Source organism: Gigantopelta aegis, unplaced genomic scaffold (genome assembly GCF_016097555.1).
Source record: "Gigantopelta aegis isolate Gae_Host unplaced genomic scaffold, Gae_host_genome ctg2845_pilon_pilon:::debris, whole genome shotgun sequence".
Lineage (NCBI taxonomy): Eukaryota > Metazoa > Mollusca > Gastropoda > Neomphalida > Peltospiridae > Gigantopelta > Gigantopelta aegis.
In genome coordinates, this window is record NW_024533064.1 from 71,495 (window position 1) to 82,763 (window position 11,269).

The following is an 11,269-nucleotide window of genomic DNA, read 5'->3' on the forward strand; positions in this document are numbered from 1 at the left end:
CTACTGTGGTAAGTAGAGTAGTGTAATCACATGTGATATATCTACTGAACCATCTATATATAATGTATTACAAAGAGGTGAACTATATGTACCTACTGTGGTAAGTAGAGTAGTGTAATCACATGTGATATATCTACTGAACCATCTATATATAATGTATTACAAAGAGGTGAACTATATGTACCTACTGTGGTAAGTAGAGTAGTGTAATCACATGTGATATATCTACTGAACCATCTATATATAATGTATTACAAAGAGGTGAACTATATGTACCTACTGTGGTAAGTAGAGTAGTGTAATCACATGTGATATATCTACTGAACATCTATATATAGTGTATTACAAAGAGGTGAACTATATGTACCTACTGTGGTAAGTAGTGTAGTGTAATCACATGTGATATATCTACTGAACCATCTATATATAATGTATTACAAAGAGGTGAACTATATGTACCTACTGTGGTAAATAGAGTAGTGTAATCACATGTGATATATCTACTGAACCATCTATATATAATGTATTACAAAGAGGTGAACTATATGTACCTACTGTGGTAAATAGAGTAGTGTAATCACATGTGATATATCTACTGAACCATCTATATATAATGTATTACAAAGAGGTGAACTATATGTACCTACTGTGGTAAGTAGAGTAGTGTAATCACATGTGATATATCTACTGAACCATCTATATATAGTGTATTACAAAGAGGTGAACTATATGTACCTACTGTGGTAAGTAGTGTAGTGTAATCACATGTGATATATCTACTAAACCATCTATATATAGTGTATTACAAAGAGGTGAACTATATGTACCTACTGTGGTAAGTAGTGTAGTGTAATCACATGTGATATATCTACTGAACCATCTATATATAATGTATTACAAAGAGGTGAACTATATGTACCTACTGTGGTAAATAGAGTAGTGTAATCACATGTGATATATCTACTGAACCATCTATATATAATGTATTACAAAGAGGTGAACTATATGTACCTACTGTGGTAAGTAGAGTAGTGTAATCACATGTGATATATCTACTGAACCATCTATATATAATGTATTACAAAGAGGTGAACTATATGTACCTACTGTGGTAAGTAGAGTAGTGTAATCACATGTGATATATCTACTGAACCATCTATATATAATGTATTACAAAGAGGTGAACTATATGTACTACTGTGGTAAGTAGAGTAGTGTAATCACATGTGATATATATACTGAACCATCTATATATAGTGTATTACAAAGAGGTGAACTATATGTACCTACTGTGGTAAGTAGTGTAGTGTAATCACATGTGATATATCTACTGAACCATCTATATATATGTATTACAAAGAGGTGAACTATATGTACCTACTGTGGTAAATAGAGTAGTGTAATCACATGTGATATATCTACTGAACCATCTATATATAATGTATTACAAAGAGGTGAACTATATGTACCTACTGTGGTAAATAGAGTAGTGTAATCACATGTGATATATCTACTGAACATCTATATATAATGTATTACAAAGAGGTGAACTATATGTACCTACTGTGGTAAGTAGAGTAGTGTAATCACATGTGATATATCTACTGAACCATCTATATATAGTGTATACAAAGAGGTGAACTATATGTACCTACTGTGGTAATAGTGTAGTGTAATCACATGTGATATATCTACTGAACCATCTATATATAGTGTATTACAAAGAGGTGAACTATATGTACCTACTGTGGTAAGTAGTGTAGTGTAATCACATGTGATATATCTACTGAACCATCTATATATAATGTATTACAAAGAGGTGAACTATATGTACCTACTGTGGTAAATAGAGTAGTGTAATCACATGTGAATATATCTACTGAACCATCTATATATAATGTATTACAAAGAGGTGAACTATATGTACCTACTGTGGTAAGTAGAGTAGTGTAATCACATGTGATATATCTACTGAACCATCTATATATAATGTATTACAAAGAGGTGAACTATATGTACCTACTGTGGTAAGTAGAGTAGTGTAATCACATGTGATATATCTACTGAACCATCTATATATAATGTATTACAAAGAGGTGAACTATATGTACCTACTGTGGTAAGTAGAGTAGTGTAATCACATGTGATATATCTACTGAACCATCTATATATAGTGTATTACAAAGAGGTGAACTATATGTACCTACTGTGGTAAGTAGTGTAGTGTAATCACATGTGATATATCTACTGAACCATCTATATATAATGTATTACAAAGAGGTGAACTATATGTACCTACTGTGGTAAATAGAGTAGTGTAATCACATGTGATATATCTACTGAACCATCTATATATAATGTATTACAAAGAGGTGAACTATATGTACCTACTGTGGTAAATAGAGTAGTGTAATCACATGTGATATATCTACTGAACCATCTATATATAATGTATTACAAAGAGGTGAACTATATGTACCTACTGTGGTAAGTAGAGTAGTGTAATCACATGTGATATATCTACTGAACCATCTATATATAGTGTATTACAAAGAGGTGAACTATATGTACCTACTGTGGTAAGTAGTGTAGTGTAATCACATGTGATATATCTACTGAACCATCTATATATAGTGTATTACAAAGAGGTGAACTATATGTACCTACTGTGGTAAGTAGTGTAGTGTAATCACATGTGATATATCTACTGAACCATCTATATATAATGTATTACAAAGAGGTGAACTATATGTACCTACTGTGGTAAATAGAGTAGTGTAATCACATGTGATATATCTACTGAACCATCTATATATAATGTATTACAAAGAGGTGAACTATATGTACCTACTGTGGTAAGTAGAGTAGTGTAATCACATGTGATATATCTACTGAACCATCTATATATAATGTATTACAAAGAGGTGAACTATATGTACTACTGTGGTAAGTAGAGTAGTGTAATCACATGTGATATATCTACTGAACCATCTATATATAATGTATTACAAAGAGGTGAACTATATGTACCTACTGTGGTAAGTAGAGTAGTGTAATCACATGTGATATATATACTGAACCATCTATATATAGTGTATTACAAAGAGGTGAACTATATGTACCTACTGTGGTAAGTAGTGTAGTGTAATCACATGTGATATATCTACTGAACCATCTATATATAATGTATTACAAAGAGGTGAACTATATGTACCTACTGTGGTGAATAGAGTAGTGTAATCACATGTGATATATCTACTGAACCATCTATATAATGTATTACAAAGAGGTGAACTATATGTACCTACTGTGGTAAGTAGAGTAGTGTAATCACATGTGATATATCTACTGAACCATCTATATATAATGTATTACAAAGAGGTGAACTATATGTACCTACTGTGGTAAGTAGAGTAGTGTAATCACATGTGATATATATACTGAACCATCTATATATAATGTATTACAAAGAGGTGAACTATATGTACCTAATGTGGTAAGTAGAATCACATAATGTTTATTTCATTAATAATGGGTCAACTTAGTACCAGTCTGGGTTGATTTTAACCTTAAGTATTTGATCTTAAGTATATTATTTGATAACATGTGACTACATAATGACTCACAATGTTTTTCATTGTAATATAATGACATCATACAATATCAATCTGTTCTATATAGGCTGAACGAGAGCAATTAGTTAACCAATATGAAATGCAAGAGAGTATTTACTCCTCTCTTGTTGATGTTCAGGTATACCTTCAAATGATGCACACACATACAAACATAAGATCACATCCATTATTTTAGAGTACATCTCATGAGTTCTTTATTGAAGAACCCATTATTGGGAACCAGGATCTGATACTTATAGTATATATCAACAACTATCCGATAAGAAATACCGGGAGATTATCCGTCAACAGATACAGTAAGAATATAATTGGTTGATTGTTTTATTTGATGTTGTATATATTATCAGAGTCACTGGTCATCTTGGTTCTGGACAGTTTGGTACTGTCAATCAAGGTGTGTGGCTTTCTCCTAATGGTCCAGTAGATGTTGCTATTAAGACACTTAATGATAAAACCTCAGAGGAAGAGAAAGTTAAGTTCCTACAAGAGGCAGCCATTATGGGTCAATTTCATCATCCCAATATTGTCAAGTTATATGGAGTGGTCACTGTTGGAGAACCAGTGAGATAATGTCAAAAATTATACTTAATTAATATATCTTAATTAGATAATGATAATACTGGAGATAGTATCTAATGGAGACTTGAGAGACTATCTGCAAAAATTCCAACCTTCGTAAGTTTTAATACCAATATATAATCTATTAATTTCAATATTTTTAATTACAGACCAGGAGAGTTAGTTCCTTCTACACTGCCTACTCTCCTACTCAGTTTCTGTCGTCAGATTGTCTCTGGTATGGAGTACCTGTCAAAAAAATGTTTTGTACACAGAGACCTGGCAGCTAGGAATATATTAGTGACTGAACAGGGTATTTGTAAGGTATGATATAGTTGTAAATATAAGTAGAGTGGATTTATTGTTTTGTGTACAGATTGCAGACTTTGGTATGTCCAGAGATTTACAAGATGAGAATATTATATCTCACATGCTTGATGATTCCCATTAAATGGACATCTCCTGAAGTCAGTAGATTACTAATGTTATGTATCAGTTATATTGTAAACTGTATAACTACAGGCCTTACATTTCAAACGATACTCCACTGCTAGTGATGTGTGGAGTTTTGGTGTAGTACTCTATGAGATATGGAGTCTAGGACACAAACCATTTGAGAATCATAGCAATCAAGAGGTAAAATATAAAGTATATAATGAGTAATGATATGAGATGATTTTAGTATATGAGGTTAATAGATTCTGGTTATCGTCTTCCTCCTCCTCCTGGTTGTCCCAGACCTATCTATAAGATGATGATACAATGTTGTAAGAGTGTCTTATATGTACTACTACTACTTGATAATATGTGTACATCAATGTACAGGCATCAGAGTTTTTTAGTCGTCCTACATTTTTCAAGTTGTATCAGATCTATCTCAGCTGATAGTATGATCTCCTCATAGTGTATGTCTAATGAAAACCATTGAGCTGTATTCCAGAGAGTCCAGTACTTGGAGGTTCACTAGATACTGGACAAATAACCTCTCATATAGATTTACAGAGAATGTATATGTGAATTATTTGTGTTTTTGTAAATGTTCACAAATTAAAATTCTTATCAAGAGTGTTTGCTAGAGTTGTAGTGATCCACTCCCATAAAATTCATTCAGTTCAGCAAAAATGTATTTTCTGTTATGTACTGTCTTTATCTCTCTCTTTGTTCCATTATATGGTGAGTATATTATAAAGTTAATATCATATATTATATTTGTACATGTACTATTACTATAGGGAACTCTTGTACTGAAGGGTTTATGGACTATGAACTGTTACATACAAAGCTAAACAGATATGTGATAGTAATACTTGTAATGGACCTCTTAACAATAACTTAGGAGATGGCATGTGATAATGCCTTCCTACAGTTTTAATTGTTCTGGTATATCACCAGTCTTTTATTTGGTGGAGATCTGAGATTGTATATTTCTTATAAATATCCTACGATTTCCCTTTGGAGTAGACAAGGAGGAAGTACAGTTATAACAAGTAGCTGGCAGTGATAGAACTTATCACTTAATCCATACAATTTTAGTACATCTGGTCCATTACTATATCATTTCTCAGAATCCTTACAATTTGAGTCAGGACAAATACTTGGATTAAGACACTATGATAACAGAAGACGATCAGTCATTAATAACAGATTACATTGATAGCAACAAATCAATGATATATAAGTTTGAAAACAATTTCATTAACTTTAATACTATTGACATATACAAGGAAACACGAAACATAATGTAGAACAGAAACAAATTTTTATATATCCAAAAACAGGTAATACATTATAATTAGTTGCTAAATATTATTATGTTCTTTATTCCTAGATACACACAATGTATTAATGGATTTCCAATAAAGATACAGTGATAACCAAATCAAGAGATATTAAATAGTGAATAAATATCAGATAATGCTAGAAGATTTTTAAAATCTTCATGTTACTTGATGGTCATGTGACACAATAATTGTTGGAGGAAGAATTGACAAAGTATAATGATTCAAAAAAACTTTGGAGATCATTAGTTCAAATAACATTATCAAACACTTTTGGACTACAAGATTTTTACAATCTTCAGAAAATGCTTCATTCATTTCCTACTAAGTTTATTTCAATATAATTTGTCATCTTTTCCAGTACAAGTAGAAGAAGGAGATTTTCTTACTATTTTTCAAACCACAGACAAATAAAAAACCTTATATTATATATAACAAGAATTGAATGGTCCAAAAACTATAACTCCAACTATTCCATTATAACTACAAAAATGATTATCCACTAGTATCTATTAGTGTAGGTAAGTAAATAATTGATTTAAACAAATATCTCAATTTTTTATTCCATTGTGTAACTCTTCTACCTTTATCTCTGTTACAAGTACTATATCAGTCAAACTTATGTCAGCTATCTATTATCAACTCAGTAACAGCTTCCTCCTCTTCAAGTATATTAACAGTGATATGTACATGTATTATAATTGCATATATATTTTATTATCTAGATATTGTTATATCTACTACTGTTATAATTCCAAGTAGGAGTAATAATTTAGATAGTTCTATAACTGAGTTACTATTGACAGTTACTACATCATCTGTTAGCATCATCATTCTACCTCAAACATCCTCTATATTCACTACTGTAACTACTACAAACAATTCCTACAGTATTTGATAACACATCATTAATTTTGTACTATACATTGGTCTACCTCTTGTTGTACTAACTATTATATTAGTAGTAGTTAGTACTGAATTTATAATAGTTATAATAAGATATAGAAAACAATATAATGGTTAGTTATTAATAGTACTTTATATTAAATGATATTACTATGAAATAGCTTCCAGTTAATGATGAGGAGGAATATGATGATGTTCTTACAAATAGTACATCAACTCATTCAGTAAGTCTTCTATGACATCATTGTTATATAAACTATTTCTTTACAGACTGTAACAGTGAAGACTGATCCACTTACTGCAGTAAATCCTTCCTATATTACCTCCTCTATTAAAACTGATGATGATAATACTGAGTACATGACATTATCAAATGAAGAACATCATGTCACATTAGTTGAACTAGTACCAACACAAGATAATATCGCATATGAACAATTACCAGTAGTTGATAATGATGACTATGTTTAATATACTTTAGTTTAACATATACAAAAGTAGAGAACTGTGTGATGTCTTGTTGATAAATATATTGTATTTGTTAGAAAACTCTCTCTATCTCTGTCTAATTTTTGAATCTCCATAGCAACAAATATTAACATAAAAGATATAGAACTTATTCCAGCAAGTAACTAACTGCAACAAATTAATATAAAAATAGAAGTTAATACTGGAATTGACTTTAGTAATCCACTTATTGTGATAATAACATCCTATATTATCTCCTTTATTAAAACTACTAATACATGATATTATCAAATAAAGAATATAAAGTCAGATTAATTACAATACAAATATTGCTTATTAAATATGAAATAAAATAATTACATGATGTCATAATGATGTAATCTCGAAACGTTATTATAATTGTTTGCTATTTATGTAGTATGATGGATGTTTCATATTATATACATAACTTGTAACTCCCTAAAGTTTAGTCAAAAGGGAACTCTTGTCCCATACTGAAGGGCTATATGGACTATGTAACTGTTACAATACAAAGCTAAACAGATCTGTAATAGTGATGTTCGTAATGGATCTCTTATCAAGAATAGAATGTGGAATGAAGAATGGATATTAGCATCCTATCCATTCAATTGCTCTGGAAATATTACCAGTTTTTTAATTGGGGGAGTTTTGAGACTAGCAAAAAGCAAGTATCCAATTCTCTCATTGTGGGAAAGAACAGAACAATGATACTTATAGCAAAGTGTCACTCAGTTGAAAGAAATTTATCATTTGATCCATATGATTTCAACACATCTGGACTATTGCATTTTCATTTATCAGAACCAGTGAATTCACAAAACTATGTAATAAGAATGAAGCCAATATCATGACAGTGAAACTGCTGTTCGATTATACTATGTTGTTAATAATCAAACAATACATCGACTTAAAAATAAGAAGAGAGACAGTACATCAAGTTGATTTGAGTAACGACACTTCTATTCTAAAAAAAGCAATTACTAATTTATCCAGAAACAGGTTAGCATAAGAATAAAAACTACTAAATTATTATCTTTTATTAGATTCACCTGATGTGTTCATGACTTTCCAGATAAAGACCCTTTTTTAACACAAAATGCAAGAGATATTACTAGAGTGAACAATATTGGAATAATTGTAACAAGATCTTTCAGTTGTGAAAGCCCTTCAAATTACTTGCAATGGTACTCTGACAAATATTTTTATTGGAGCTAAAAGAAATAATGATTCACAAAATGATCTTCCCATAGTTTCAGATAACTAGTCAGAACACTCTTAAACAACAAAGCTTTTATCTATCTTCAGAAAATGCTTCATTCATTGACAACAATTTATTTGAATATAATTTGTCGTCTTGTCCAGTACAAGTAGAAGAAGGAGATTTTCTTACTATTTTTTCAACCACAGACAAATAAAGCAACCTTATATTATACAACAAGAATTCAATGGTCCAGGAAAACTATAACTCCAACTATTCCATTATAACTACCATAAATAATTATCCACTAGTGTCTATTAGGTGTAGATAATCCATCCATCTATCTGTCCATTCATTTATTCATTTATTCATTATTCATTAGTCTATATAAATCTACAACTGTCAATATTATTAGATTAATTGTTAACATTATTAGATTAAATTAGTACATAACTTAGTGTAGTGGAGTTATTAGTTTCTACAAACTTAATGATCATGCCAATAATAACATAGTAACAGTTTTACATCTTCTCATTATTAGATCATAACATTATCTCTTTATATATAGGATATATCTACTGAACCATTTTATTATATAGTGTATTACAAAGAGATGAACTATGTGTACCTACTGTGGTAAGTAGAGTAGTGTAATCACATGTGATATATCTACTGAACCATAGATATATATAAGGGTGCATTACAAAGAGGTGAACTATATGTACCTACTGTGGTAAGTAGAGTAGTGTAATCACATGTGATATATCTACTGAACCATCTATATATAATGTATTACAAAAGAGATGAACTATATGTACCTACTGTGTAAAATAGAGTAGTGATGTTTGTCAATGTGCCAAATGTCTGTATACCAAAATGTCAACATGTATTAAAATGGAAATCTATTTTTGTTTAGAACTAATTAATATTATGACTGTTGATTATGTAACTACTGTCTGTTTAATGAATGTACATTATACTTGAGATAGAGGAATGTATTATATAGTGATATTATATTTTGATATGCTATTTGTTGAATGAATGTATAAGATAGTGAAGAAATTTATGTAGACAGAGTTTAATAGTAGGTTACTGAATTGTTTTATAATAGTAACCACTAGAAAGGATAAGAATGAATTCATTAGTCTTGAGTACATATTGTGGTAGCTGTCTATACTAAATGATAGGAATGAATTATATATTATATATCCCTTGTTTTATTGATACATTGTTAGACTTTGGCTAAGAGTAACTACAAGTTGTCATCAACTCATTCAGTAAGTCTTCTATGACATCATTGTTATATTTCTTTACAGACTGTAACAGTGAAGAGTGATCCACTTTCTGCAGTAAAAATCCTTCCTATATTACCTCCTCCATTAAAAACTGATGATGATAATACTGAGTACATGACATTATCAAATGAAGAACATTAAGTCACATTAGTTGAACTAGTACCAACACAAGATAATATTACATATGAACAATTACCAGTAGTTGATAATGATGACTATATTTAATATACTTTAGTTTAACATATACAAATGTAGAGAACTGTTGATTTCTTGTTGATAAAAATATTGTATTTGTTAGAAAACTCTATTCTATCTCTGTCTAATTTTCTGAATCTCCATAGCAACAAATATTAACATACAAGATATGAAACTTATTCCAACAAGTACTTAACTGCAACAAATTAATATAAAATAGAAGTTAATACTGGAATTGACTTTAGTAATCCACTTATTGTGATAATAACATCCTATATTATCTCCTCCATTAAAACTACTGACTACATGACATTATCAAATAAAGAATATCAAGTCATATTAATTACAATGCAAATATTGCTTATAAATATGAAATAAATAATCACAATGATGTCATAATGATGTAATCTCGAAACGTTATTACAACTGTTTGCTATTTATTGTAGTGAGTGAATGTTTCATATTTTATACATAACTTTGTCACTCCCGAAAAAAGTTTAGTCAAAAGATGTATCTTTTATTATATGCTTTCCTTCACTTTCTCTTTGTCCCATTATCTGGTAAGTATATTATAAAGTTAATATCATATATTATATTTTGTACATGTACTATTACTATAGGGAACTCTTGTACTGAGGGTTTATGGACTATGAACTGTTACAACACAAAGCTACAGATCTGTAATAGTGATGTTCGTAATGGATCTCTTATCAAGAATAGAATGTGGAATGAAGAATGGATATTAGCATCCTATCCATTCAATTGCTCTGGAAATATTACCAGTTTTTTAATTGGGGAGTTTGAAGACTAACAAAAAGCAAGTATCCAATTCTTTCATTGTGGAAGAACGAGCAGAGCAATGATGTTTATAACAAAGTGCCACTTAGTGAAAGAAATTTAACATTTGATCCATATGATTTCAGCACACATCTGGACTATTGCATCTTGTTTATCAGAACCATTGGAATTTCACAAAAAATTATGTAATAGGAATAAGGCAATATCGTGACAGTGAAACTGCTGTTCGATTATTACTATGTTGTTAATAATCAAACAATACATCGCCTTAATAATAACAAGAGAGACAGTAGACAAGTTGATTTGAGTAATGACACTTCTACTCAAACAAAAACAATTACTAATTTATCCAGAAACAGGTTAGCATAAGAATAAAAACTACTAAATTATTATCTTTTATTAGATTCACCTGGATGT

General features: G+C 30.1%; 1 pseudogene; it reads left to right on the forward strand.

Moving 5' to 3' along the window:
• Positions 1–3,709: 3,709 nt before the first annotated feature.
• LOC121391699 lies at positions 3,710–10,000 on the forward strand (annotated as a pseudogene).
• Positions 10,001–11,269: the final 1,269 nt, after the last annotated feature.